Source organism: Salmo salar, chromosome 23, assembly GCF_965601325.2.
Source record: "Salmo salar chromosome 23, fSalSal1, whole genome shotgun sequence".
Lineage (NCBI taxonomy): Eukaryota > Metazoa > Chordata > Actinopteri > Salmoniformes > Salmonidae > Salmo > Salmo salar.
The window spans coordinates 54,138,688-54,163,572 of NC_138313.1; the positions used below are offsets into that span (position 1 = coordinate 54,138,688).

General features: G+C 44.7%; 1 long non-coding RNA gene across 1 annotated transcript; it reads right to left on the reverse strand.

Moving 5' to 3' along the window:
- Positions 1–440: 440 nt before the first annotated feature.
- Positions 441–21,357, reverse strand: LOC145863046 (uncharacterized). The gene is made up of 3 exons (XR_014382382.1): positions 21,252–21,357; positions 3,290–3,444; positions 441–740 (listed from the first exon to the last, which is right to left on the reverse strand). It is a non-coding gene; the product is annotated as an uncharacterized LOC145863046 (long non-coding RNA).
- Positions 21,358–24,885: the final 3,528 nt, after the last annotated feature.

Here is a 24,885-nt window from a genome sequence, read left to right on the forward strand (position 1 = left end):
TGAGGCATTCATGACATGTGAAATATGTGCACAAAATAACATACGAAAAGGGATAACTATACCTATAGTTCACATACCGGTCCCAGACCATTTTGACACATTGTAATGGACTATGTGGATATGATAAAACTAGTACGTGGCAAGAGGTACATGCTAGTTAACATAGACAGATTTAGCAGATGGATAGAAGCAATACCATCAGCAGATCAGGGAGCAGGAACAGCGATACATTTTTTGACCAGAGAAGAAATACCTAGGTTTGGAATACCAACAGAAATCCGCTCAGATAATGGATCAGCATTTGTGCAAAAAATAGTAAAACTAGTGACACATTCTGTATACTTCTGGCTCTTCTTTGGTCACTGTGTTAAGGACAGATACCTTAACACACACAGCTCTAACCCCTTGTCCAGAGGTAGATTATTATATATTACCTCCTTGTCTCTCTCCAGCTGCAGGCCCTGCTCCAACAGCCCAGACTCAAACTCCTCCCTCATCATAGCTTTCTCGTCCTCACTCAGGTGAGACTCCTCCCCCTCTGGCAGCCCTGCCTCCAGCTCAGGCTGCGTATCTCGTCTCAGCATGCTGGGTAGCGGAAGGCTCCCATTGGATGCTTGAGAGGTGAGGGAGAGACGATGCAGGGAGTTCCTCCTTTTCTTATAATGATAGCACAGAATATAGTCCACCTTCCTCTGGCCGTCTGCAAAGAACGTCCCTTTACCAAGTTCTATGGTGGGCTCCTACACGCACGCACGCGCACACACACATACACAAATCCAAATTAGGTTTACTTGGGTTAGTGTTAGGGGTGAGAGGGGAGTGTTAAGGTGGCAAGACAGAGTGCTGGTAGCCTGGTCCCAGATCTGGTTCTGCTCTCTTGCCAACTCAAAACATGTTTGGTATTACAATAATATACAGAGTTGGACAAAACAGAGATGCTAGTTCTAGATCCCAAGAAAGAAAGAGATCTTCTGTTGAATCTGACAATTAATCTTGATGGTTGTACAGTCGTCTCAAATAAAACTGTAAAGGACCTCAGCGTTACTCTGGACCCTGATCTCTCTTTTGACGAACATATCAAGACTGTTTCAAGGACAGCTTTTTTCCATCTACGTAACATTGCAAAAATCAGACATTTTCTGTCCAAAAATGATGCAGAAATATTAATCCATGCTTTTGTCACTTCTAGGTTAGACTACTGCAATGCTCTACTTTCCAGCTACCCGGATAAAACACTAAATAAACTTCACTTAAACACGGCTGCTAAACACGGCTGCTAGAATCTTGACTAGAACCCCAAAATTTGATCACATTACTCCAGTGCTAGCCTCTCTACACTGGCTTCCTGTTAAGGCAAGGGCTGATTTCAAGGTTTTACTGCTAACCTACAAAGCATTACATGGGCTTGCTCCCACCTTATCTTTCCGATTTGGTCCTGCCGTACATACCTACACGTACGCTACGGTCACAAGACGCAGGCCTCCTTACTGTCCCTAGAATTTCGAAACAAACAGCTGGAGGTAGGGCTTTCTCCTATAGAGCTCCATTTTTATGGAATGGTCTGCCTACCCATGTGAGAGACGCAGACTCGGTCTCAACCTTTAAGTCTTTATTGAAGACTTAATCTCTTCATTTTGTTCTATGATTGAGTGTAGTCTGGCCCAGGAGTGTGAAGGTGAACGGAAAGGCACTAGAGCAATGAACCGCCCTTGCTGTCTCTGCCTGGCCGGTTCCCCTCTCTCCAATGGGATTCTCTGCCTCTAACCCTATTACAGGGGCTGAGTCACTGGCTTACTGGTGCTCTTGCATGCCGTCCCTGGGAGGGGTGCGTCACTTGAGTGGGTTGAGTCATTGACGTGATTTTCCTGTCTGGGTTGGCGCCCCCCCCTTGGGTTGTGCCGTGATGGAGATCTTTGTGGGCTATACTCGGCCTTGTCTCAGGATGGTAAGTTGGTGGTTGAAGATATCCCTCTAGTGGGGTGGGGGCTGTGCTTTGGCAAAGTGGGTGGGGTTATATCCTGCCTGTTTGGCCCTGTCAGGGGGTATTGTCAGATGGGGCCACAATGTCTCCTGACCACTCCTGTCTCAGCCTCCAGTATTTATGCTGCAGTAGTGTCGGGGGGCTAGGGCCAGTCTGTTATATCTGGAGTATTTCTCCTGTCTTATCCGGTGTCCTGTGTGAATTTAAGTATGCTCTTTCTTTCTTTCTTTCTTTCTTTCTTTCTTTCTTTCTTTCTTTCTTTCTTTCTTTCTTTCTTTCTTTCTTTCTTTCTTTCTTTCTTTCAGGACCTGAGCCCTAGGAACATGCCTCAGGACTACCTGGCCTGATGACTCCTTGCTGTCCCCAGTCCACCTGGCCGTGCTGCTGCTCCAGTTTCAACTGTTCTGCCTGCGGCTATGGAATCCTGACCTGTTCACCGGACATGCTACCTGTCCCAGACCTGCTGTTTTCAACTTTCTAGAGACAGCAAGAGCGGTAGAGATACTCTGAATGATCGGCTATGAAAAGCCAACTGACGTTTACTCCTGAGGTGCTGACCTGTTGCACCCTCGACATCCACTGTGATTATTATTATTTGAACCTGCTGGTCACCTATGAACATCTTGGCCATGTTCTGTTATAATCTCCACCCGGCACAGCCAGAAGAGGACTGGCCACCCCTCATAGCCTGGTTCCTCTCTAGGTTTCTTCCTAGGTTCTGGCCTTTCTAGGGAGTTTTTCCTGCTTCTACCCCTGCATTGTTTGCTGTTTGGGGTTTTAGGCTGGGTTTCTGTACAGCACTTTGAGATATCAGCTGATGTAAGAAGGGCTTTATAAATACATTTGATTTGATTTGAGTTGTCAAGAGAGCAGAGAACCAGATCTGGGACCAGACTTTGAAAAGACCTAAAAGATAAAAGATAACTGTTTCAATAACAGCTGAAAGATAACAGTACAGACTATCACTAAGGTTGTGTCTGAAAAAGTTATCAGACATCAAATCCTTGTATCGTCTGTCCTGGTTTCCTCCAATTCCTCTCCTCCCTCTCAATGCGCATTTGAGGAGAGGATCCAAGGTCCCTCCAATTAACCTCCTCTTCCAATTAGCTTTGAGAAGGAGGTGAGGAAACAAGGACAGAGGAAACAAGTAATGGTTAGTAATATCTTCAGTAAAGCAGATGCCTAGTATTTAGTAAAACAGCAATGGAGTCTTTCCAAACAGAAGATACATGTCAAGGGTTAGGGGTCAGGGGTTAGAGGTCAGGGACTAGAGGTTAAAGTTCAGGAGTTAGGGATTAAAGATTGTACCGTGGTAGGCTGCTTCGCGCTGCCCGGGGGATTTCCATTATCCAATCCCATCTCAGAGAGCGAGCAAGCCAGTGAGCGAAGCTTCTCAGATTGGACAGATGATGACTCACCCATCGCCGTGGCAACACGCATATGCTCCGTGCCATTCCACGCTTCTGTCAGGGTGACACACACACACACACACACACACACACACACACACACACACACACACACACACACACACACACACACACAAAAACAGTTGATAGACAGTCAATATCTGAACTGTTGTTTTTGTTATCCATCCCTGTGTCTCAGTTGGGACCGGAACCCTGCTCTCCAATGTATTTACCATTAGGCCAAGTGGAGAAACCAATGTATTTATCATTAGGCCAAGTGGAGAAACCAATGTATTTATCATTAGGCCAAGTGGAGAAACCAATGTACAGTATTTACCATTAGTCCAAGTGAAAATTGCGTCTTGGGAAAAAGGTGACACTGGGTGTTTCTCAAAATGCATTCTACCTAAATTGGAGCATGGAACGGTCGCAGTATCAGTCCGTTTTACTTACTTTGAATTGAAGGCACATTTTCAGATGCATACTTTGTTGCTACACATTTAAAAGCATTCATTGACCAAGCTTCAACTCAAATATTCACAGGATTGTTTACATAATGTCACGCAACCACACAAAACAAACAAATAATTTTTTGAAAACAATCCCGGCTGGTTTTGTGCTGAAGTCAGACAATGTGAACTCAGAATGAGAATGTTGTCCATCCACATATCATATGTTGCCTGACTTCAATAGTTTATCATGATATATTAATAAATACATACAGTATTCATTTTGGGATGTTTAACTGCCTAGAATACCAACTGTGGTGTCGTAGATCGCAGTCTAACTGATAAGGAATTGGAAGCTAGCTTGCTAATGTAAGAATTTGTAGCTAATGTTGGCCATCTACGTTAACAACATTAGTTTCAGATAGCTGGCTAGCTAGATAATTCCTGGCTAGCTAGATAATTCCTGGCTAGCTAGATTATTCCGGAAGTTTACATGCACCTTTGCCAAATACATTTAAACTCTGTATTTCACAATTCCTGACATTTATCCTAGTAAAAATGCCCTGTCTTAGGTCAGTTAGGATTACCACTTTTTTTTAAGAACGTGAAATGTCAGAATAATACTAGAGAGAATGATATATTTCATATTTTATTTCTTTCATCACATTCCCAGTGGGTCAGAAATGTACATACACTCAATTAGTATTTGGTAGCATTGCCTTTAAATTGTTTAAATTGGGTCAAATGTTTTGGGTAGCCTTCCACAAGCTTCCCACAATAAATTGGGTGAATTTTGGCCCATTCCTCCTGACAGAGCTGGTGTAACTGAGTCAGGTTTGTAGGCTTCCTTGCTCGCACACGCTTTTTCAGTTCTGCCCACATATTTTCTATAGGATTGAGGTCAGGACTTTGATGGCCACTCCAATACCTTGACTTTGTTGTCCTTAAGCCATTTTACCACAACTTTGGAAGTATGCTTGGGGTCATTGTCCATTTGGAAGACTCATTTGCAAGCAAGATTTAATTTCCTGACTGATGTCTTGAGATGTTGCTTCAATATATCCACATCATTTTCTATCCTCGTGATGAACGTGTCTCCTTCCTGAGCCATATGACGGCTGCGTGGTCCTATGGTGTTAATTCTTGCGTACTATTGTTTGTACAGATGAACATGGTACCTTCAGGCATTTGGAAATTGCTCCCAGGGATGAACCAGACCTGTGGAGGGCTACAATTTATTTTTGTTTTATTTGTTTTTTTCCATGATGTCACACAAATAGGCATTGAGTTTGAAGGTGGGCCTTGAAAAACATCCACAGGTACACCTCCAATTGACTTAGTGTCTGTAAACTTCTGACCAACTGGAATTGTGATACAGTGAATTATAAGTGAAATAATCTGTCTGTAAACAATTGTTGGAAAAATTACTTGTGTCTTGCACAAAGTAGATGTCCTAACCGACATGCCAAAACTATAGTTTGTTAAGAAGACATTTTTGGAGTGGTTGAAAAACGAGTTTTAATGACGCCAACCTAAGTGTATGTAAACTCCCAACTTCAATTGTAGCTAGCTGACAACTATGAAGTAAAACACATATGACTCGTGTAAATATCTTGTTTGTGTAAATACCTAGGCAGCAGCTAATGGGGATCCATAATAAATACAAATACCCAATAGGAAACCAGTTCTAAATCTAATCACCCAACGGGAGACCAGCTCTAACTCTATCCACCAACAGGAAACCAGCCAGCTCTAACTCTATCCACCAACAGTAAACCAGCCAGCTCTAACTCTATCCACAAAACAGGAACACAGCTTTACCTCTATCCACCCAACAGGAAACCAGCTCTCACTCTATCCACCCAACATGAAAGTACTGCAGGCATCTCTAACTTCAGACAGCCAACTGGAAACCAGTTCTAATCTAAACACCCAACAGGAGAGCAGCTCCAAGTCTAACCACCCAGCAGGAAGCCAGTTCTAACTCTAACCATCTAACTGGAAGCCAGGTCTAATGCAATCCATCCAACAGTAAACCAGCCAACTCTAACTGTATCCACCAAACAGGAACACAGCTTTACCTCTATCCACCCAACAGGAAACCAGCTCTCACTCTATCCACCCAACATGAAAGTACTGCAGGCATCTCTAACTTCAGACAGCCAACTGGAAACCAGTTCTAATCTAAACACCCAACAGGAGAGCAGCTCCAAGTCTAACCACCCAGCAGGAAGCCAGTTCTAACTCTAACCATCTAACTGGAAGCCAGGTCTAATGCAATCCATCCAACAGTAAACCAGCCAACTCTAACTGTATCCACCAAACAGGAAATCAGTGAGGTTTAACTCTAACCACCCATGAGGAAACCATATCTATTTCTATCCACCAGAAAGGAAAAAAGTAGAGCAGCTCTAAATATCCACTCAACAGGAAACTATCTCTAACTCTATCCACCCAACAAGTAAACAGTTCTAAATCAACCACCCAACAGGAAAACAGGTCTAAATCAAGCACCAAACAGGAAAGCAGCTCCAACTCTCTCCTTCCAACAGGAAACCAGCCGTAACTCTATCCACCCAACAGGAAACAAGCTCTAATTCTATCCACCAACAAGAAACCAGCCAGCTCTAATTCTATCCACCAACAAGAAACTTGCCAGCTCTAACTCTATCCACCAACAGTAAACCAGCTCTAACTCTATCCACCAACAAGAAATCAGCCAGCACTAACTCTATCCACCAACAAGAAACTTGCCAGCTCTAACTCTATCCACTCAACAGAAAACCAACTCTCACTCTACCCACCCAACAGATAACCAGCTCTAACTTTATCCACTCAACAGATAACCAGCTCTAACTCTATCCACCCAACAGGAAACCAGCTCTAACTCTATCCTCTCAACAGATAACCAGCTCTAACTCTATCCACTCAACAGATAACCAGCTCTAACACTATCCACTCAACAGGAAACCAGCTCTAACTCTATCCACCCAACAGGAAACCAGCTCTAACACTATCCACTCAACAGATAACCAGCTTTAACACTATCCACCCAACAGGAAACCATATCTAACTTTTAACACTCAAAAGAAAACCAGTCGAGCAGCTCTAACTCTATCCACCAACAAGAAAACAGCCAGCTCTAACTTTATCCATTCAACAAATAACCAGCTCTAACTCTATCCACCAACAAGAAACCAGCTCTAACTGTCACGTCCTGACCAGTATAGGGGTTATTTGTATTTGTAGCTTGGTCAGGATGTGGCAGAGGGTATTTGTTTTATGTGGTTCGGGGGTTATGTGTATTGTAGAGGGGTGTTTTATTTATGTTTTCCGGGTTTTGGTTTATGTTCTATGTTTTGTATTTCTAGGTTCATTCTAGTTCTTTGTATGTCTATGTCTAGGTAATTGGGTGTGGGACTCTCAATTGGAGGCAGGTGTTTTTAGTTGCTTCTGATTGAGAGTCCTATATATAGGTATGTGTTTTGTTTGTAGGTAGTTGTATTTCACACTGCTGTGAGTATTAGCCTGTGAAACTGTCGGTCTGTCGTTCTTTGCTTTCATGTTCATTCTGTGTTCACATTTATTTAATAAATATAATGATGAACATGCAACCCGCTGCGCCTTGGTCCTCTCTACCCAACGACAACTGTTACACTAACTCTATCCACCCAACAGGAAACCATATCTAACTCTTAACACCCAATAGGGAACCAGTCGAGCAGCTCTATCTACACATCAGGAAACCAGCACTAACTCTATCCAGCCAACAGTAAACCAGCTCTAAATCTAACCACTTAACCAAAAGCAGCTCAAATTCTCTCCATCCAACAGGAAGCATCCATCTGTAAGAATATCTACACAACAGGAAAGCAGCTCTAACTCAATCCACTCAACAAGGTTCCAGCCAGCTCTACCTCTATCCACCCAACAAGTTATCAGTTTTAAATCTATCAACCAATCAGGAAACAAGCTTTAACTCCAGCCACCCAAAATTAACCCAACTCTAAACAGCCTAACAGGGAACCAGCACTAACTCTATCCAACCAATAGGAAACAAGGAATCTCTAACTTTAGCCACCCAAAAGGAAACCAGTTCTAACTCTAACCACCTCACAGGAAACCAGCTATTTCTTTATCCACCCAACAGGAAACTAGTCATCTCTAACTCTGTCCACCAAACAAATAAACAGCTCTAATGCTAACCACCAAAACGGAATCCAGCCCTAACCCTAACCATCCAATGTTAAACCAGTTCTATTTCTAACCACACTCAAGGAAACCAGGGGAGCAGCTCGAACTCTATCCACCCGACAGGAAACCTGCTCGAACTCTCTAAACCCAGAAGGAAACCAGCCATCTCTAACTCCATCCGCCCATTTGGAAACAAGATATAATTCTAGCCACCCAACAGAAACCAGCTCTAACTCTATCCATAAAACAGGAAACCAGCTTTACCTCCATCCACTCAAAAGGAAACCAGCTCTCACTCTATCCACCCAACAGGAAAGTATTGTAGGCATCTCTAACTTTAGCCACACAACAGAAAAACAGTTCTAATTCTAACCACCCAACAGGAAACAAGTTCTCACTATAGCCAACCAACAGGAAACAAGTTTTAAATCTAACCACCCAACAGGAAACCAGCTCTGACTTTATCAACCAACAAGAAACCAAGTTAGGGTTAGGTTTAGGGTTGGGGTTAGGGTTTAGGGTTAGGGGTTGGGGTTAGGGGTTAGGAGCGAGCTCGAACTCCATCCACCAACAAGAAACCAGCCAGCTCTAACTCTATCCACCCAACAGTAAACCAGCTCGAACTCCATCCACCAACAAGAAACAAGCCATAACTAACTCTATCCACCAACAGTAAACCAGCCAGCTCTAACTCTATCCACCAACAAGAAACCAGACTGCACTAAGTCTATCCACCCAACAGTAAATCAGCTCTAACTCTATCCACCAACAAGAAAAAGGACTGCTCTATCTCTATCTACCAACAGTAAACCAGCCAGCTCTAACTCTATCCACCAACAAGAAACCAGACTGCACTAACTCTATCCACCCAACAGTAAATCAGCCAGCTCTAAATCTATCCACCAACAAGAAACCAGCCAGCTCTAACACTAACCACCCAAAAGGAAACCAGCTCTATCTCTCACCCCAAACAGGATGGCGGATAAGCAATGGGTAAAACAAACAGCAATTAGGCAAATAGTAGCGATGGGTCAACAAACAGCAGATAGGCAAATAGTAGAGATGGGTCAACAAACAGCAGATAGGCAAATAGTAGAGATGGGTCAACAGACAGCAAACAGGCAAATAGTAGAGATGGGTCAACAAACAGCAGATAGGCAAATAGTAGAGATGGGTCAACAAACAGCAAATAGTAGAGATGGGTCATCAAAGAGCAAAAAGGGAAATAGTATCCACAAAACAAGAAACCAGCCAGTTCTAACTCTATCCACCCAACAGGAAAGCAGCTCCAACTCTCTCCTTCCAACAGGAAACCAGCTGTAACTCTATCCACCCAACAGGAAACAGCCGCTAACTATATCCACCCAACAGGAAACAGGCGCTAAAACTTTCCACCCAAAAGGAAACCAGCTGTAACTCTATCCACCCAACAGGAAACAGGCGCTAAAACGTTCTACCCAACAGGAAAGCAGCTCCAACTCTCCTTCCAACAGGAAACCAGCTGTAACTCCATCCACCCAACAGGAAACAGGCGCTAAAACTTTCCACCCAACAGGAAAGCAGCTCCAACTCTCCTTCCAACAGGAAACCAGATGTAACTCCATCCACCCAACAGGAAACCAGACAGCTCTAACTCTATCCACCTAACAGTAAACCAGCTCTAACTCTATCCACCAACAAGAAATCAGCCAGCTCTATCTCTATCCACCAACAATGAAACCAGCAAGCTCTAACTCCATCCACCCAACAGGAAACCAGCTCCATCTCTAACCACCCAACAGTAAACCAGCTGTAACCCTATTCACTAACAGGAATCTAGCCATCCCTAAATCTATCCACCAACAATGAAACCAGCCAGCTCTAAATCTATCCACCAACAAGAAACCAGCCAGCTCTAACTCTAACCACCCAAAAGGAAACCAGCTCTATCTCTCACCCCATACAGGATGGCGGATAAGCAATGGGTAAAACAAACAGCAATTAGGCAAATAGTAGAGATGGGTCAACAAACAGCAGATAGGCAAATAGTAGAGATGGGTCAACAAACAGCAGATAGGCAAATAGTAGAGATGGGTCAACAAACAGCAGATAGGCAAATAGTAGAGATGGGTCAACAAACAGCAAACAGGCAAATAGTAGCGATAGGTCAACAAACAGCAGATAGGTAAATAGTAGAGATGGGTCAACAAACAGCAGATAGGCAAATAGTAGAGATGGGTCAACAAACAGCAGATAGGCAAATAGTAGAGATGGGTCAACAAACAGCAAACAGGCAAATAGTAGCGATGGGTCAACAAAGAGCAGATAGGTAAATAGTAGAGATGGGTCAACAAACAGCAGATAGTAGAGATTGATCAACAAACAGCAAATAGTAGAGATGGGTCAACAGACAGACAGCAAACAGGCAAGTAGTAGAGATGGGTCAACAGACAGCAAATAGTAGAGATGGGTCAACAAACAGTAAATAGGCAAATATTAGAGACGGGTCATCAAACAGCAAGAAGGGAAACAGTATCCACAAAACATGAAACCAGCCAACTTTAACTCTATCCACCCAACAGGAAAGCAGCTCCACCTCTCCTTCCAACAGGAAACCAGCTGTAACTCCATCCAACCAACAGGAAACAGGCGCTAAAACGTTCCTCCTAACAGTAAACCAGCTCTAACTTTATCAATCAACAAGAAACCAGCCAGCTCTAACTCTATCCAGCAACAAGAAACCAGCCAGCTCTAACTCTATCCACCCAACAGTAAACCAGAAAACTCTACCTCTATCTGCCAACAAGAAATCAGCCAGCTCGAACTCTATTCACCAACAAGAAACCAGCCAGCACCAACTTTATTCACCAACAAGAAATCAGCCAGCTCTAAGTCTATCCACCAACAAGAAATCAGCCAGCTCTAACTCTATCCACCAACAAGAAACCAGCCAGCTCTAACTCCATCCACCAACAGTAAACCAGCCAGCACTAACTCTATCCACCAACAAGAAACCAGCCAGCACTAACTCTATCCACCAACAGTATACCAGCTCTATCTCTAACCACCCAAAAGGAAACCAGTTCTAACTCTCACCTCCAACAGGAAGGTCTGATGGGTAATTGGTAAAACAAACAGCAGATATGCAAAGAGTAGAGATGGGTCAACTAACAGCAAATAGGAAAACAGTAGAGATGGGTCAACAAACAACAAATCGTAGAGATTGGTCAACAAACAGTGAATAGGAAAACAGTGGAGATGGGTCAACAAACAACAAATCGTAGAGATTGGTCAACAAACAGCAAAGAGTAGAGATGGGTCAACAACCAGCAAATAGTAGAGATGGGTCAACAACCAGCAAATAGGCAAATAGTAGAGATGGGTCAACAAACAGCAAATAGTAGAGATGGGTCAACAAACAGCAAAGAGTAGAGATGGGTCAACAAACAGCAAAGAGTAGAGATGGGTCAACAAACAGCAAAGAGTAGAGATGGGTCAACAACCAGCAAAGAGTAGAGATGGGTCAACAACCAGCAAAGAGTAGAGATGGGTCAACAACCAGCAAAGAGTAGAGATGGGTCAACAACCAGCAAATAGGCAAATAGTAGAGATGGGTCAACAACCAGCAAAGAGTAGAGATGGGTCAACAACCAGCAAATAGGCAAATAGTAGAGATGGGTCAACAAACAGCAAATAGTAGAGATGGGTCAACAAACAGCAAAGAGTAGAGATGGGTCAACAAACAGCAAAGAGTAGAGATGGGTCAACAAACAGCAAAGAGTAGAGATGGGTCAACAACCAGCAAAGAGTAGAGATGGGTCAACAACCAGCAAAGAGTAGAGATGGGTCAACAACCAGCAAAGAGTAGAGATGGGTCAACAACCAGCAAAGAGTAGAGATGGGTCAACAACCAGCAAAGAGTAGAGGTGGGTCAACAACCAGCAAATAGGCAAATAGTAGAGATGGGTCAACAAACAGCAAAGAGTAGAGATGGGTCAACAACCAGCAAAGAGTAGAGATGGGTTAACAACCAGCAAAGAGTAGAGATGGGTCAACAACCAGCAAACAGGCAAAGAGTAGAGATGGGTCAACAAACAGCAAAGAGTAGAGATGGGTCAACAACCAGCAAAGAGTAGAGATGGGTCAACAACCAGCAAAGAGTAGAGATGGGTCAACAACCAGCAAAGAGTAGAGGTGGGTCAACAAACAACAAACAGCAAATAGGCAAATAGTAGAGATGGGTCAACAAACAGCAAACATCAAATAGTAGAGATGGGTCAACAAACAGAAAATAGGCAAATAGTAGAGATGGGTCAACAAACAACAAACAGCAAATAGTAGAGATGGGTCAACAAACAGCAAATAGTAGAGATGGGTCAAGAAATAACAAATAGTAGAGATGGGTCAACAAACAGCAAAGAGTAGAGATGGGTCAACAAACAGCAGATAGGCAAATAGTAGAGATGGGTCAACAAACAACAAATCGTAGAGATTGGTCAACAAACAGCAAATAGGCAAATAGTAGAGATGGGTCAACAAACAGCAAATAGGCAAATAGTAGAGATGGGTCAACAAACAGCAAAGAGTAGAGATGGGTCAACAAACATCAAAGAGTAGAGATGGGTCAACAAACAGCAAAGAGTAGAGATGGGTCAACAACCAGCAAAGAGTAGAGATGGTTCAACAAACAGCAAACAGTAGAGATGGGTCAACAAACAGCAAACATCAAATAGTAGAGATGGGTCAACAAACAGCAAATAATAGAGATGGGTCAACAAACAGCAAAGAGTAGAGCTGGGTCAACAAACAGCAAACATCAAATAGTAGAGATGGGTCAACAACCAGCAAATAGTAGAAATGGGTCAACAAACAGTAGAGATGGGTCAACAAACAGCAAATAGTAGAGATGGGTCAACAAATAGTAGAGATGGGTCAACAAACAGCAAAGAGTAGAGATGGGTCAACAAACAGCAAATAATAGAGATGGGTCAACAAACAGCAAAGAGTAGAGATGGGTCAAGAAATAACAAATAGTAGAGATGGGTCAACAAACAGCAAATAATAGAGATGGGTCAACAAACAGCAAAGAGTAGAGATGGGTCAAGAAATAACAAATAGTAGAGATGGGTCAACAAACAGCAAATAGGCAAATAGTAGAGATGGGTCAACAAACAGCAAAGAGTAGAGATGGGTCAACAAACATCAAAGAGTAGAGATGGGTCAACAAACAGCAAAGAGTAGAGATGGGTCAACAAACAGCAAAGAGTAGAGATGGGTCAACAAACAGCAAATAATAGAGATGGGTCAACAAACAGCAAAGATGGGTCAAGAAATAACAAATAGTAGAGATGGGTCAACAAACAGCAAATAATAGAGATGGGTCAACAAACAGCAAAGAGTAGAGATGGGTCAAGAAATACCAAAAAGTAGAGATGGGTCAACAACCAGATAATTGGCAAATGTGAGTTGTTGTGTGTGTTTCTGTGTGGGCTCAAGTGTGTGCATGCTTGTTAGTGTTTGTGTGTGATAACCTATAAGCGTCTTTACCCTCTGCCTTAGGGGAAGTGAACTAATTGTCACAGCAGGAGTTTTAACTCTTTATAACCACATGCACGCACAGCCACACACAATTACACGCATGCACGCACACCCACACATGTCATCACACAGCAGAGCAGAGGTTGTGTCCCAGTATTAGAGGGGAAGAGAGCAGCAGCATTCTCCTGGAATAGAGAAGATTAACTGACACACACCCTGCTGCTATTAACAGACACGGAAACCTGCTCATAGTCAATAATATTAACTCACACACAGAGTGGGGAGTTTCCCTGAAGTTACTGTAATCTGTGACACCAGCTATGAGTCCAGGACTGTACAAGATTCTAGATCAACACCTGAAACACACCAAGGCATAGATTCAATGAGAACAAGCATCAACCGGCGACAGCAGACAGCTGCATAGCGGATGTTTTGGGGCCTGCGTTGGAGCTGTGAAATCGGTGAGCAGCTGCTCTTGCTAACATTGCCAAGCCACATCCAATCCACTCCTGTTAGGGTTAGTGTAGGATACATAGAAATAATTACACTCAAATGAAACATCATTACACTAAATAATGAGGATTTCTATCATCCTAATGGAGGAGTAGATTACATCTGTCATCCCAATGGCGGTGTAGATTACATCTATCATCCCAATGGAGATGTAGATTACACCAATCATCCTAATGGAGGAGTAGATTACATCTGTCATCCCAATGGAAGTGTAGATTACATCTATCATCCTAATGAAGGTGTAGATTACACATATCATCCTAATGGAGATGTAGATTACACCAATCATCCCAATGGAGGTGTAGATTACATCTGTCATCCTAATGAAGGAGTAGATTACATATATCATCCTAATGGAGGAGTAGATTACACCAATCATCCCAATGGAGTTGTAGATTACACCTCATGTTCCAATGTTCAAATTTGTAAAAAAGGCTGCATAGGATTTCTGCTAATGTGAATAGCAATGTTGTGTTAAGTATAATGCAGGGAGCCACCTGTGGATTTGACATGTAAGGTGTAGTTAGTATGCTATAGTCCTGTAGCTAACCCTGTGTCCCTGTAGGGTCTGGATGTTTCCAGACACATATTTATTAATATTCTATAGTACTGTAAAGTGTAGTTAGTATGCTATAGTCCTGTAGCTAACCCTGTGTCCCTGTAGGGTCTGGATGTTTCCAGACATATATTTATTAATATAGTACCAGTATAGTACTGTAAGGTGTAGTTAGTATGCTGTAGTCCTGTAGCTAACTCTGTGTCCCTGTAGGGTCTGGATGTTTCCAAACATATATTAATTCATGTTCTGATCCAAGATGGCGTAGCAGTGCAGACGTGGTTTGTTGTCCTCTCGTTTAGATATTTCGTCTTTTTTGTATATATTCCAATTTATTTGTCAATCTCTTTTTTTCATTTTTAAATTAAATGTACCTTCCGGTAACCCGCCTCACTCAATGTGACACGGATCCGCTATTTTTTAGACCCTATAGCCAAAACTTTCATCAGAAGGTAGCTAAATTACTGGATATTTAGTCATTGTTAGCCACTGCTAGCGGCCTTTACCCTCTGCTCAGGCACCAGTCGTTTTTTTTGCCTGGATAATACCTGCCAGCCTCGGACTGTTTTTCTCCACGACAACGCCAGATTCCTGCCGTAAACCCTGTACCATTGATCATCACAGCTAGCTAGCTGCCACTGAGTGACCCAGCCCCGAAGCTAGCCCTGAGCCAGGCGCATCTCCCAGCTAGCTAGCTGCCACTGAGTGACCCAGCCCCGACGCTAGCCCTGAGCCAGGCGCATCTCCCGGCTAGCAAACTAAATTACCACAACTTCAATAACTCTTTCGCCATCTGGCCCAGTCCCTTCGTCGACACGGCGCCCCGCCGTACCACCACGACTGGTCCGCAGACGTAATTCCATCAGCTGTGCCTTCAACCGGCCTTTTCCGGACGACGGAGCAGATGCTTCTGCTAGCCCCGGGCTGCTAACTTTAAACGGCGTGTCTCCCACGTGCTAGCGTAGCAACGACTACCCCACGGCTTCCCTGTTCCATCTATTACTGTTCACTGGACCCTATGACCACTTGGCTACATAGCTGATGCCTGCTGGACTGTTCATTTATCACGGTACTCCACTTTGTTTATCTGTCGGCCCCTAGCCCCGAACTCAGGCCCTGTGTGTAGTTAACTGACCCTCTATGTCCATTCATCGCCATTTTACCTGTTGTTGTTGTCTTTAGCTGATTAGCTGTTGTTGTCTTACCCGTTGTTGACTTAGCTAGCTCTCCCAATCAACACCTGTGATTGCTTTATGTCTCTCTCAAATGTCAATATGCCTTGTATACTGTTGTTTAGGTAGGGTGACCATATTTTAGTTTTCCAAAAAGAGGACATGTCCGGGAAAAAGAGGATGTATGGTCTCCCTAGTATCAGCTGTCTCATTTGGAGTGTTTTTAACTTCGACTAATTTACTTTGCACGCCACCATTCTTCCAATCAAAATACTGAATAAGCAGAGGGAATATTTTCACAGCACCGTGATTGCTCCCATCAGTAGAAACATCACAGTAAGGTATGTCTTCTAGTGCTTTCTGAGCTATGTCGACAGAATGTGGTGCTATCACAGCATTAACAATTGCTTCGGTCTTAGTACGAGCGCCTGAACATTTTCACGCAGTCTCGGAATCAGGGAAAGCCTTTTTTAACAAGGCAGACGTGCAGTCCATTGATCTGTAGCTATTGTGGTGCTTCGTGGTGTGGAATGCAAAAACTCCCTCCGTAGCAGTAACAGCATCTTCTGTTTTACCTGCTCTCATAAAATAGTCAGTTAATTTACCTGACGAACTCTCTCCTTCAGCTGCAATTTTGTGTTTTGCGGAGCTTATGTGGGCTTCTAGGTCGCTAGCACCTTTATTTGACACTGACACGTACGTGCCAGCTTTGCAGGTCCATGCATTCTGCTTCACACGGATCCTGACCAAGACAAAAACACTGGAATTTTCTCTGTAAATCGTCTGTGAATTTACATTTGCGTTTGGGCATTTTTTTACGCTGTTCTGGAGCCATGTGCCACTGTTGACAAGCAAGCTGCTGCTCTGTCTCTTGGCTGTTGCCATGGTGAGGGTAATGATTGAGATGCAGTTTGACCAATGTTTGTGTAGGCCTACATGACCCACCAATGGTGGTGTGTGAGAAGGCGGGACCTAAAGAGAAAGGTCAAAGCAGTGCAAAAGCCCAAAAACGCACACAATGAATGGTGACTGTAGAAAGCAAAAGCCGAATCCCGGACATTTTGGCCGATTTAGAAATCCCGGCCGGACGCATTTTTTTAGTTCCAAAAAGAGGACATGTCCGGGAAAAAGAGGACGTATGGTCACCCTAGTTCAGGATAATTATCATTGTTTTAGTTTACTGCGGAGCCCCTAGTCCCACTGTACATGCCTTAGATACCTCCATTGTCCTACCTCCCACACATGCGGTGACCTCACCCAGCATAACCAGCGTGTCCAGAGATGCAACCTCTCTTATCATCACTCAGTACCTGAGCTTACCTCCACTGTACCCGCACCCCACCATACCCCTGTCTGTACATTATGCCCTGAATCTATTCTACCACGCCCAGAAATCTGCTCCTTTTATTCTCTGTCCCCAACGCACTAGACGACCAGTTTTGCTAGCCTTTAGCCTTTAGCCGTACCCTCATCCTACTCCCCCTCTGTTCCTACGGCGATGTAGAGGCTAACCCAAGCCCTGCATGTCCCGAGGCACTCTCATTTGTTGACTTCTGTAATAGAAAAAGCATTGGTTTCATGCATGTTAACATCATAAGCCTCCCCCCTAAGTTTGTTTTACTCACTGCTTCAGCACACTCCGCCAACCCTGATGTCCTTGCCGTGTCTGAGTTCTGGCTTAGGAAGGCCACCAAAAATTCTGAGATTTCCATCCTCAACTACAACACTTTCCGTCAAGATAGAACTGCCAAAGGGGGAGGAGTTGCAATCTACTGCAGAGATAGCTTGCAAAGTTCTGTCATACTTTCCAGGTCTATGCCCAAACAGTTTGAGCTTCTAATTTTAAAAATTAATCTCTCCAGAAATAAGTCTCTCACTGTTGCCGCCTGTTTTAGAACCCCCTCAGCTCCCAGCTGTGCCCTGGACACCATATGTGAATTGATTGCCCCCCATCTATCTTCAGAGTTCGTTCTGTTAGGTGACCTAAACTGGGATATGCTTAACACCCCAGCAGTCCTAGAATCTAAGCTAGATGCCCTCAATCTCACACAAATTATCAAGGAAACCACCAGGTACAACCTTAAATCCATAAACACGGGCACCCTCATAGATATTATCCTGACCAACTTGCCCTCCAAATACACCTCTGCTGTTTTCAATCAGGATCTCAGCGATCACTGCCTCATTGCCTGCATCCGCTATGAGTCCGCAGTCAAACGACCACCCCTCATCACTGTCAAATGCTCCCTAAAACACTTCTGCGAGCAGGCCTTTATAATCGACCTGGCCCAGGTATCCGGGAAGGATATTGACCTCATCCTGCCTTCCTCACCATCTTAAATAAGTATGCCCCTTTCAAGAAATGTAGAACTAAGAACAGATATAGCCCTTGGTTCACTCCAGACCTGACTGACCTTGACCAGCACAAAAACATCCTGTGGCGGACTGCAATTGCATCGAATAGTCCCCGTGATATGCAACTGTTCAAGGAAGTCAGGAACCAATACACACAGTCAGTCAGGAAAGCAAAGGCTAGCTTTTTCAAACAGAAATTTGCATCCTGTAGCTCTAACTCCAAAACAATTTGGGACACTGTAAAGTCCATGGAGAACAAGAGCACCTCCTCCCAGCTGCCCACTGCACTGAGGATAGGCGACACGGTCACCACCGATAAATCCATGATAATTGAAAATTTCAATAAGCATTTCTCTACGGCTGGCCATGCTTTCCTCCTGGCTACCCCTACCTTAGTCAACATCTCCACACCCCCTGCAGCTACTAGCCCGAGCCTCCCCAGCTTCTCCTTCACCCAAATCCAGATAGCAGATGTTCTGAAAGAGCTGCAAAACCTGGACCCGTACAAATCAGCTGGGCTAGACAATCTGGACCCTCTCTTTCTAAAATTATCTGCCACCATTGTTGCAACCCCTATTACCAGTCTGTTAAACCTCTTTCGTTTCGTCCGAGATCCCTAAAGATTGGAAAGCCTCTTCAAAGGTGGTGACACTCTAGACCCAAACTCTTACAGACCTATATCCATCCTGCCCTGCCTTTCTAAAGTCTTTGAAAGCCAAGTTAACAAACAGATCACTGACCATTTCGAAACCCACCGTACCTTCTCCGCTGTGCAATCCGATTTCCGAGAAGGTCACGGGTGCACCTCAGCCACGCTTAAGGTCCTAAATGATATTATAACCGCCATGGATAAAAGACAGATCTGTGAAGGCGTCTTCATCGGCCTGGCCAAGGCTTTCGACTCTGTCAATCACCATATTCTTATCGGCAGACTCAACAGCCTTGGTTTCTCAAATGACTGCCTCGCCTGGTTCACCAACTACCTCTCAGATAGAATTCAGTGTGTCAAATCGGAGGGCCTGTTGTCCGGACCTCTGGCAGTCTCTATGGGGGTACCACAGGGTTCAATTCTCAGGCCGACTCTTTTCTCTGTATATATCAACGATGTCGCTCTTGCTGCGGGTGATTCCCTAATCCACCTCTACGCAGATGACACCATTCTGTATACATCTGGAGCCTTCTTTGGACACTGTGTTAACAAACCTCCAAACGAGCTTCAATGCCATACAACACTCCTTCTGTGGCCTCCAACTGCTCTTAAACACTAGCAAAACCAAATGCATGCTTTTCAACCAATCACTGCCCACACCAGCCCACCCGACTAGCATCACTACTCTGGACAGTTCTGACCTAGAATACGTGGACAACTACAAATACCTAGGTGTCTGGTTAGACTGTAAACTCTCCTTCCAAACTCATATCAAACATCTCCAATCCAAAATCAAATCTAGAATCGGCTTCCTATTTCTCAACAAAGCCTCCTTCACTCACGCCGCCAAACTTACCCTCGTAAAACTGACTATCCTACAGATCCTCGACTTTGGCGATGTCATCTACAAAATAGCCTCCAATACTCTACTCAGCAAATTGGATGTAGTCTATCACAGTGCCATCTGTTTTGTCACCAAAACCCCATATACTACCCACCACTGCGATCTGTATGCTCTAGTTGGCTGGGCCTCGCTACATATTCATCGCCAGACCCACTGGCTCCAGGTCATCTATATGTCTATGCTAGGTAAAGCTCCGCCTTATCTCAGCTCACTGGTCACGATAACAACACCCACCCGTAGCACGCGCTCCAGCAGGTATATCTCACTGGTCATCCCCAAAGCCAACACCTCCTTTGGCCGCCTTTACTTCCAGTTCTCTGCTGCCAGTGACTGGAACAAATTGCAGAAATCGCTGAAGCTGGAGACTTACATTTCCCTCACTAACTTTAAACATCAGCTATCTGAGCAGGTAACTGATCGCTGCAGCTGTACATAGTCCATCTGTAAATAGCCCACCCAATCTACCTACCTCATCCACATATTGTTTTTATTTACTTTGCTGCTCTTTTGCACACCAGTATCACTACTCACACACCATCATCTGATCATCATCATCTGCTCATCTATCACTCTAGTTTAATCTGCTAAATTGTAATTACTTCGCTACTATGGCCTATTTATTGCCTTACCTCCTCATGCCATTTGCACACACTGTACATAGATTTTTCTACTGTGTTATTGACTGTACGTTTGTTTACTCCATGTGTAACTCTGTGTTGTTGTTTCTGTCGCACTGCTTTGCTTTATCTTGGCCAGGTCGCAGTTGTAAATGAGACTAATAAAACTTGTTCTCAACTAGCTTACCTGGTTAAATAAAGGTGAAATTAAAAAAAATACAAAAAAATAAAAAATTATATACTATCAGTATAGTCCTGTAAGGTGTAGTTAGTATGCTGTAGTCCTGTAGCTAACCCTGTGTCCCTGTAGGGTCTGGATGTTTCCAGACATATATTTATTAATATAGTACCAGTATAGTACTGTAAGGTGTAGTTAGTATGCTGTAGTCCTGTAGCTAACCCTGTGTCCCTGTAGGGTCTGGATGTTTCCAGACATGTATTTATTAATATTCTATAGTACTGTAAGGTGTAGTTAGTATGCTATAGTCCTGTAGCTAACTAATATTCTATAGTACTGTAAGGTGTAGTTAGTATGCTCTAGTCCTGTAGCTAACTCTGTGTCCCTGTAGGGGGTGGTTGTTTCCAGACTATCTATCTAGTAATACAGCTTTAATTTAACACCACCATAACAGGTGTCTTGGTCACCACGGTAACAGGTCTGTGTCTGAATGCAGGCAGATGGCTGGATCAGCACCCTGCTGCACCTGGCCTCTCTCACCAAGTCTCACCTCCCTCTCCCTCTCTCTCTTCCTTGCCCTCTCCTTCCCTTCCACGTCCTGTCACTAACATTAACCCTCACCCAGCCCCGAAGGATTTAAACAGCTACATCCAGAACACACCCAAACTAACAGGCTCCATTTCCTTCTTTATCTAAAGTGAAACAAGGAGAGGAGAGGAGCGAAAGAGGAGAAGGGAAAAGCAGAAGGAGTACTCACCGGAGCGCAAGGAGGACCTGTTCATTGCGATGGTGACGCAGAGAGAGGAGCGTGAGGCAAAATGAGATGGAGGACAAACTGCTCGCTCCCGTCAGATGGCTTAACGAGGCGCGGTCTGGAGGCTAATTCCCCTGGGGGGATTAGGAGTGGACTGGACACACAGACAACACCTACCCCCAACACACTACACAATTATACTACCCCTACACACTACCCCCTACACCTACCCCCAACACACTACACAATTATACTACCCCTACACACTACCCCCTACACACTACCCCCAACACACTACACAATTATACTACCCCTACACATTACCCCCAACACACTACCCCCAACACACTACACAATTATACTACCCCTACACACTACCCCATACACACTACCCCCAACACACTACACAATTATACTACCCCTACACATTACCCCCAACACACTACCCCCAACACACTACACAATTATACTTCCCCTACACACTACCCCCTACACACTACCCCCAACACACTACACAATTAAACTTCCCCTACACATTACCCCCAACACACTACCCCCAACACACTACACAATTATACTACCCCTACACATTACCCCCAACACACTCTACCCTACACAATTATACTTCCCCTACACACTACCACCTACACAATACCCTACACACTAATACACACTACCCCCAACACACTACCCCAACACACTACTCTACACACTACTACACACCACCCCCTACACACTACCCCTACACACTACCCCTACACACTACCCCTACACATTACCCCTACACAATACCCTACACAATTATACTTCCCCTACACATTACCCCCTACACAATACCCTACACAATTATACTTCCCCTACACATTACCCCCTACACAATACCCTACACAATTATACTACCCCTACACACTACCCCCTACACTCTACACAATTATACTTCCCCTACACATTACCCCCTACACACTTATGCTACCCCTAAACACTTCCCCCACACACTACCCCCTACACACTACCCCCTACACACTTATACTACCCCCTACACACTACCCCCTACACACTTATACTACCCCCTACACACTACCCCCTACACACTTACACTACCCCCTACACACTACCACCTACACACTTACACTACCCCCTACACACTTACACTACCCCCTGCACACTAACCCTACACACTTATACTACCGCATACGCACTACCCCCTATACGCTACCCCTACACACTACCCCCTGCACACTACCCCTACACACTTATACTACCGCATACGCACTACCCCCTATAAACTACCCCTACACACTACCCCCTACACACTACCCCTACACACTTATACTACCGCATACACACTACCCTCTATACGCTACCCCTACACACGTATACTACCCCCTGCACACTACCCCTACACACTTATACTACCCCTACACACTACCCCCTGCACACTTATACTACCCCTACACACTAACCCCTACACACTACCCCTACACACTTATACTACCCCCTCCACACTACCCCCTACACACTTATACTACCCCTGCACACTAACCCCTACACACTACCCCTACACACTTATACTACCACCTACACACTACCCCCTACACACTTCCCCTACACACTTATACTACCCCCTCCACACTACCCCCTACACACTTATACTACCCCTGCACACTACCCCTTACACACTTATACTACCCCCTACACACTACCCCTGCACACTACCCCCTACACACTTATACTACCCCTCCACACTACCACCTACACTCTACCCTACACACTTATACACACTACCCCCAACACACTACCCACTACACAATTATACTACCCCTACACATTACCCCCTACACAATACCCTACACAATTATACTACCCCTACACATTACCCCCTACACAATACCCTACACAATTATACTACCCCTCCACACTACCACCTCTACTCTACCCTACACACTAATACACACTACCCCAACATACTTATACGACCACTACACATTACCCCCTACACACTACCCCTACACACTACCCTACACTCTACCCTACACACTAATACACACTACCCCTACACACTACCCCTACATACTACCCCCTACATACTACCCCCTACACACTACCCTACTACACACCACGCCTACACACTACCACCTACACACTTATGCTACCCCTACACACTACCCCCACACACTACCCCCTACACACTACCCCCACACACTACCCCCTACACACTACCCCTAAACACTACCCCCTACACACTACCCCTAAACACTACCCCCTACACACTACCCCCTACACTCTACCCTACACACTACATTTACATTTGAGTCATTTAGCAGACGCTCTTATCCAGAGCGACTTACAGTAGTGAATGCATACATTTCATACATGTTTTTTTTTTGTTTTTTTTTTCTGTGCTGGCCCCCCGTGGGAATCAAACCCACAACCCTGGTGTTGCAAACACCATGCTCTACCAACTGAGTTACAGGGAAGGCCACTACTACACACCACCCCTACACACTACCCCCTACACACTTACACTACCCCCTACACACTACCACCTACACACTTATACTACCCCCTACACACTTACACTACCCCTACACACTTACACTACCCCCTACACACTACCACCTACACACTTATACTACCCCTACACACTTACACTACCCCCTACACACTTACACTACCCCTACACACTACCCCTACACACTTATACTACCCCTACACACTACCCCTACACACTACCCCTACACACTTATACTACCGCATACACACTACCCCCTTATACACTACCCCTACACACTACCCCCTACACACTACCCCTACACCCTTATACTACCCCTACACACTACCCCTACACACTTATACTACCCCTACACACTACCCCTACACACTTATACTACCACCTACACACTACCCCCTACACACTTCCCCTACACACTTATACTACCCCCTCCACACTACCCCCTACACACTTATACTACCCCTGCACACTACCCCTTACACACTTATACTACCCCCTACACACTACCCCTTACACACTACCCCTACACACTTATACTACCCCTACACACTACCCCTACACACTACCCCTACACACTTATACTACCGCATACACACTACCCCCTTATACACTACCCCTACACACTACCCCCTACACACTACCCCTACACCCTTATACTACCCCTACACACTACCCCTACACACTTATACTACCACCTACACACTACCCCCTACACACTTCCCCTACACACTTATACTACCCCCTCCACACTACCCCCTACACACTTATACTACCCCTGCACACTACCCCTTACACACTTATACTACCCCCTACACACTACCCCTTACACACTACCACCTACACACTTATTCTACCCCTACACACTACCCCCACACACTACCCCCACACACTACCCCCACACACTACCCCTAAACACTACCCCTAAACACTACCCCCTACACACTACTACACACTACCCCCTACACACTACCCCCACACACTACCCCCACACACTACCCCTAAACACTACCCCCACACACTACCCCCTACACTCTACCCTACACACTACTTCACACCACCCCTACACACTACCCCCACACACTACCCCCACACACTACCCCCTACACACTACCCCCACACACTACC